Consider the following 7,572-nt stretch of genomic DNA (forward strand, 5'->3'; position numbering starts at 1 on the left):
GAAATGTGAGCATTCATGGCCATCACTGCAGGAGACCGTGAGAGTGGCATTCAGAAACCCCCAGGGGAGGACACTCCATGATTCCACTCTCTCTGTATTTTAAATATATTAGAAGGGGTTGATACACAGAGAATGGGGAGGCACATACCAATGGAGTTTGCATGTAGGGAATGGGAATCAAGGACAATTTTCTGGCAAAATGGGTGTTGGAACCCAACTCAGAACAGGTTGAGGTCTAGATAGGATTGAAGGAAGATGGAGGGTCTTTAAGAGCAAAGTGCTAAAGACTGGTGCCCTGATCCCTTTCAGAATCAGTCACAAGGATCCTCCAGCATTTCCCACCAAGGCCCTTTGAGTATCTGGACCTTCCTCCTCTGCCCAGGAATACAAAGTAATTGAAAAGATTCAGCTGCTCCAGGTTGCTGCAAATGTTTTTAACCTTTAGCCCAAGGAACAATCTTGGGTCTGGTTCTATTCCATGAAGCAGCCCAGTGAGAATGAGAGGTGAGGACCACTCAGAACTTGGGTGAGGGTCAGCAGGGGGTGCACTCTACCTGAAGGCCATCTGAGCCTGTGGACGTGGGTCTCAGATCAGCCAGACCCTGTCTCAGTCTGTTTTATGGGCTATAATGAATACCTGAGACAGGGTAATTTATAGTTAATAGAAAATTTCTCATAGTTCTGAAGTCTGCAAAGTTCAAGATAGAGGTGCTGACATCTGGTAAGAGCCTTGTTGCTATGTCATCCCATGGTGGAAGGCAGAAGGGTGAGAGAGATAGAGACACACACACAAAAAGGGGCCAAATTTGTCTTTGTATCAAGTACCTGCTTTGGGATAACAAATCCACTCTGGCCATAACAGCATTAATTCATTCATGAGGGCAGAGACCCCATGGCCTAATCACCTTTTAAAGACTCCACCTATTAATACTTTCACGATGGTAATTGATAGGTTCTGGACATGACCGGCACCATCTTGGACGTGACCGGCACCATTTTATACACATTCAGCACAAAATGGCCACCAGCCTTTCCCTTACTAGAAACCTTGTGGTTTCTGAGAAATAGAAACTCCTCCACACCAGCACCAAACCCCTCCCTGATTACGTCAGCCTTCCTTACAGTCTATATAAGCTCTCCCGCCCCCACGCCTGGTGCTGTCTTCCACTTTGAGGGCAGTCCGGCAAATTGTTTTCCTTTAATAAAGCTTGATTGGTACCCAGTGTCTCAGTTCACTTTCTTTCATTTTTGTGCTGAAACCTGGGAAGGGTTCTGGCCGATGTTTTGGATGATCCCCACCTGGGTTGATTGGCCCCCCAGACACATTTCCTGGACCTGCCAAAGTGGGTACCTCCAGGACTCTTTCCTTTTGCAATTTCAGACCAATGCATCCAACATCAGCCTCAATTCAGGGTGACTCAGTGGGTCAGTCCTAACTCCATGAGTTCCCCTGACTCTTTCTTTCTCCTCTCACTCCTGAAGTCCAGGCACCTGGCTGAGGGAACTCCTCTCATGCCCCCCATCTATTGGAGGATTCTCCTCTAGCCAGTTGGTGGCTTCTCTCTTGAAAAGAAGGCACACACCAAAGAGGACACTCCTTGGTGTTACCCTTCTTCTACTGGTACTGATCACCCCCTTTCTCACCCTATAAGTGGGATCCTCACAATCCAAGCCTCCACAGTCTATGCCCTTGGGCTGTCTCCTGTCCAATTTACCCCTTGGCCTCCAGGGAGACATTAAACCTAAATGTCTAATTTTCTACTGTAATCTGTGCTCTATGCTTCCGGGCTGTCTCCTGGCCAACTTCTTGGCCTCCAGGGAGATATTAAACCCAAACACCTCATTTTACAATCAGGTTTGGCCTAAGTACAAACTAGACAATGGATCCTAGTGGCCACAAGATGGCACTCTTGATTTAGATATCCTCAGAGATTTAGCCAGCTTTTGTCACTGAAACAGCAAAGTCGGAGAGGTTCCTTATGTTCAAGCCTTCTTCTCTCTCTGATCATGTCCTTCTCTCTCTGTCAAAACTGTCCTACATCTCAAATTCTCCTAGCTCATGCCCAACCTCCCCTTCTGGACTCATATCAATCTTTTGATCTGTCAGAACACTCTGCTCTTTGACCACCACACTCCAGATCCTTCACCTGCCCCTTCACCGTTTCCCTCTTGTCCCCCTACCTGGCCTTAAGATGCTTGTCCTCAGCCACCTAACCCCTCACTTCTCCCCCATCGTCAGGTGACAACACCACCTCAGCTCCAGCTCCTTTATACCCCCTCTGTGAAGTGGCTAGGACAGAGGGAATTGTCTGGGTCCACATCCCCTTTTCTCTTTTCGATCTCTCCCAAATCAAAAAATGTCTGGGATCTTTCCAGTCTGACCTGGACACATATCTTAAGGAATTCAGATATCTCACCCAGTCTTATGATCTCACCTGGCATACTATTTTTATGATTCTCACTACTACTTTGTCCCCCGAGGAGCAGGTCTGGATAATGGCCCAACAACAGGCAGATGAGGTACATGCTCAAAATAGTAGGCAGCCTGTGCCAGCTATGGCCATTCCTTGCACAGACCCAAATTGAGACTACCAGAACAGCCACAGGGACTGTGATCTCTGGGATAACATGATCACACACTTGATTTATGGTCTCCCAAAGGCTACTCACAAGTTGGGCAATTATGACAAGTTTAAAGAAATCACACAGAGATCCACTAAAAATCCCAGCAAATTCCTAACCTGCCTCTCTGAGGCTTTACATAAATATACACGTATAGATCCAAACTTCCCTGCAGGCCTGGCTCTATTACACTCTCATTTCATTACCCAGTCACCCCCTAACATTCAAAAAAAGAAAAAACTAAAAACCTTGAGGATGGTCCAAATACAACCCAGCGAGACCTCCTCAATGCTACTTTCAAGGTTTTTAACAACAGGGAGGAGGAGGAGAAGAAAGATTGTTACAAAAGAGATCAGGCCAAATACCAACTCCTGGCTAATGCCATCCATGGCTCCGACACTCCAAAGCCAGCTGCCTCAAGAGGAAAGCCACCTGGGAACTGCTTCAAATGTGGTCAACTGGGCCGCTGGGCATGGGTCTGTTCTAACCCCAGGCCTTCTCCCAGGTCCTGTCCTTACTGCAAACAGCCAGATCACTGGGTGGTTGACTATTCCATTTGCCAGAGAGGGAGTGGCCCAGTCCCCAACCCACAGCCTTTGGCTTCACAGCCATCCCTACCAGAACTTCTTGGCTTTGTCCAAGACGAGGACTGGTGATGCCCAGGGCTTGAGGCCCCCATGGAGATCACCACCATGAGCCCAGGGTAACTCTCCTCATAGCAGATAAGCCAATCTCTTTTGTCATCAATACAGGGGCCACTTACTCTACCCTTCCTAAATATGCATGACCAACAACCTCAACCTCTATCACAATAGTGGGGGTCTATTACCACCCATGGATCACTCAACCCCTTTCCTGCACCCTACCTTACACCCAATTCACACACAAATTATTAATAATGCCTCAATGCCCAACCCCCTTACTGGGACAGGACATTCTTTTCAAATTCAAAGCTACTCTTATCCTAAACACTTTAACTCCAGCTACAATACTCCTGTAACAGGCCACCCCAGACCTGGCCCCTGAGGCTTCCACCTTCCCCTCTCCCTTGGACAAAATTAATCCTGTAGTAGGAGACACTTCTTCTACCTCCATTGCTATGCACCATTCCCCTATCCTTGTTAAGTTGCACAACACCTTTGTTCCCTAATGTTACACAATACCCCATCATTAACAAACACCTTATAGGTTTAAAACCCATAGTACACAAATTCCTTTCTTCTCATCTTTTATGTCCTATCCACTCACCTTTTAATACACCCATCCTTCCAGTTATAAAGCCTAATGACTCATACCATTTAGTTCAAGACCTCAGGGCCATTAATGTGGCTATTTTACCCATAACCCTAATCATTTCTAACCCCTATACTCTTCTATCCACAATCCCAACAACAACCCACTTGTTCTTTGTACTTGACCTCAAAGTTGCCTTTTTTTATATTCTCTTACACTCTTCCTGTCAAAACCTGTTCACTTTCACTTGGACTGATCCTGATATGCATCGTTCCCAACAACTCACCTGGACAGTACTGCCCCAGGGGTTTCAGGATAGCCCCCACTTCTTCAGCCAGGCCTTAGCTCAAGACTTATCTGAACTTCCTCCAACCTCTATCACTTTAATACAACATGTGGATGACCTGCTCCTTCATAGCCCCTTCTATGAGAAATCACAGGCCCACACTGTTGCTCTCCGTAATTTCCTGGTCTCTAGGGGATATCAAGTGTCCCCAGCAAGGCCCAAATTTCTTCCCCTTCATTCACCTATTTGAGAGTCCACCTCACCCCCAACACCAGAGAAATAATGGTGGATTGCAAAAGTTTAATTTCTGAACTACCAAATCCTACCACAAAGAGTGAAATTCTCTCTTTCCTGAGGCTTGCAGGATATTTCTCTGTGTGGATTCCTAACTTTAGCATGCTAGCAAAACCACTTTATGGGGCAGCCAGAGGGAATCCTGCCATTCCCTTAGATCCCACAAGCCCGTTCATTCTCCCTTCCAGTGATTAAAAGCCACTCTCCTCACAGCCCCAGCTCTATCCCTCCCAAACCTATCTCATCCTTTTATCCTATACATCATCGAAACCCAAGGATTGGCTTTGGGACAAGAGGCAGGAGATATTTTTCCCTCCTATTGCATACCTCTCTAAACAACTAGACACCTCAACCCAGAGATGGACCCCCTGTTTATGGGCCTTGGCGACAGCTGCCCTTTTAGCCCAAAAAAGCTCTAAACTAACTTTTGGATGACAAACAGTCATTTGTTCCCCCATCATCTTCAAGACCTTCTAAGCCATAAGGGCTTGTCAATTCTCTCCCCTTCCCACCTACATCTTATTCACCTTACCTTCATTGAGAATTCCCAGTTTTCCTTCAAGACTTGCCCTCCCCTAGATCCAGTCACTCTCATCTGAAACCACTCATGACCCTTAGAACTCAATTGCATGGAGGCTTTAGACCTCTTTCTCAGTCCCTTTCCACACATCTCCTCACATCTCATCATGTGGCTCCAGCATACATTGTTCATAGACAGGGGTGCCACCTCCATGCCTGCTCCCTGGGTGGGTTATGCCATAGTAAATCTAACACAAATGATCAAGGCTGCCCCCTCCCCCCAGCACCACTTCCCAACAGGCAGAACTCATTGCCCTCACCTGTGCTCTCACTCTGGCAAGTAACAAACAAGTCAACATATACACTGACTCTAAGTATGCTCACCACATCCTACACTCCTGTGTGGCCACATGGATGGAGAGAGGATACATGACCACTCAAGGAGGGCCCATAAAAAACGGACATCTTATCAAGATACTTCTTGAGGCTGCACAACTCCCAAAGGAGGTTGGGGTTACAAACTGCAGAGGACACCAAACCTCCAATGACCCCATAGCCCAGGGAAACAAACTGGCAGATCTAATCACAAAATGGCCTGCTCAATCACCAGGTCCCCACTCTTTCTCTCCTGCTCAGGTCCTTCTCATAGCCCATACACCCTTACCCAATATACACCCCAAGAAATACAACACCTCCAACAGTTGGGAGCACAGAGGAAGGACGACTGGTATACTCTCTCCAGTTGCTATGTCCTCCTTGCCACACAAGCTGAGAAAATCCTTTTAAATTTCCATAATTTAGTTCATGTAGGTTATGAACCCCTACTATGCCTTCTTCAACACTTATATTACCCTCCCCACATGGCCAAGTTACTTAAACAAATCACTCAAAGTTGTCCTTTGTGTACTGGCTGCTCCAATCAAGGTATCCTCTAAGTTCAGTCCTTTCCCACCCACCAGGCCAGAGGGTACACTCCTGGCCAGGATTGGCAAATTGATTTTACTCACATGCCTCCCCACAAAAGGACACGCTGTCTTCTAACCTTAGTTGATACCTTTTCAGATTGGGTTGAGGCTTTTCCCTGCACTTCAGAGGATGCTACAGCGGTAATGCATGCTCTCACCTCAGAAATCATCCCTCGTTTTGGCCTCCCCACCAGCCTCCAGTCTGATGACAGCCCAGCACTCATTTCCCAGATTATCACAGCACAGGCCTTACATATCAAATGGGACTTGCATATGCCATATTGGCCTCAGTCATCAGGCAGAGTAGAAAAAGCCCATCACCTCATAAAAGACACACCTCACCAAGCTGTCCATGGCACTTCACCTCCCTTGGACCCAACTTCTCTCTCTAGCACTCATTCACTTGCAAGATGCCCCCCACAAATCCACTGGCCCCAGCCCCTTCAAACTTATGTATGGTAGACCCTTCCCTCTCACACCTCTCCCNTCACCTCAGAAATCATCCCTCGTTTTGGCCTCCCCACCAGCCTCCAGTCTGATGACAGCCCGGCACTCATTTCCCAGATTATCACAGCACGGGCCTTACATATCAAATGGGACTTGCATATGCCATATTGGCCTCAGTCATCAGGCAGAGTAGAAAAAGCCAATCACCTCATAAAAGACACACCTCACCAAGCTGTCCATGGCACTTCACCTCCCCTGGACCCAACTTCTCTCTCTAACACTCACTCATTTGCAAGCTGTCCCCCGCAAACCCACTGGCCCCAGCCCCTTCAAACTTATGTATGGTAGACCCTTCCCTCTCACACCTCTCCCTTCCAGCTCATCGCCTTTAGGCCAATATCTCCTTACTCTCTTGCTCATTAGGGATCTTTGGGAGCTGCCAACCTTCTATTACCTCATCATTTCCCCACCACCCCCTCAGGCTTTAAACTGAGCCTGGGACAGCAAGTGTATATTAAAACCTGAATCCCGAAGCCCTTCTCACCATGTTGGGAAGGGCCTTATACAGTACTTCTCACCACCCCCACGGCAGTAAAAGTACAGGAAAGGCCTTTTGGTATCACTTATCCTTGGTAAAACTAGCACCTGAGACTTTACCCAAAGAGTCAGTTAACACCAGGCCAGAGGGGTCCCTCTGCTCAACCCCCAACCCAACATCTCCTTACACTTCATCCAGTTTAAGACCCACAAAACTGAAAATCTCCAGGACCTTTAATTTCCCCCCAATCCCAGAAGAAGGATGATCTTTCCCCCAGCAATTATCCTCTCACTCTTGTGGGCCCGCTTCACGTCCTTTACACAGGAGCTGCTCCAAGACTGGCCGGACCCACCACATCCAGCGCTGAAGACATCCTTGAGTGGTTTCTTACAGGAATGTATGCAGGCCTTCACCAATCAAAGGTCATTGGATTCTTCATGGGTGAAGGATATCAGCCCCTCAGAATCAGTGACCCTCCCCCAGAAGAATACAACCTCCCCACACAAAACCAATACCCCACCACCTAATTATTTTGCCCACCAACATAAATCTCTTATTTTTTCATATTTTCGCCCATCTCCAGCAGGAAGTAGTTTCAGAAGAATGAGACCTCTGCCCCTTTTCCCTTCTCCCTATACTTAAAAGGCAGGAATGATAGGTTCTGGATG

The sequence above is a fragment of the Galeopterus variegatus genome, unplaced genomic scaffold, assembly GCF_000696425.1.
Source record: "Galeopterus variegatus unplaced genomic scaffold, G_variegatus-3.0.2 Scaffold4553, whole genome shotgun sequence".
NCBI classification, from domain to species: domain Eukaryota; kingdom Metazoa; phylum Chordata; class Mammalia; order Dermoptera; family Cynocephalidae; genus Galeopterus; species Galeopterus variegatus.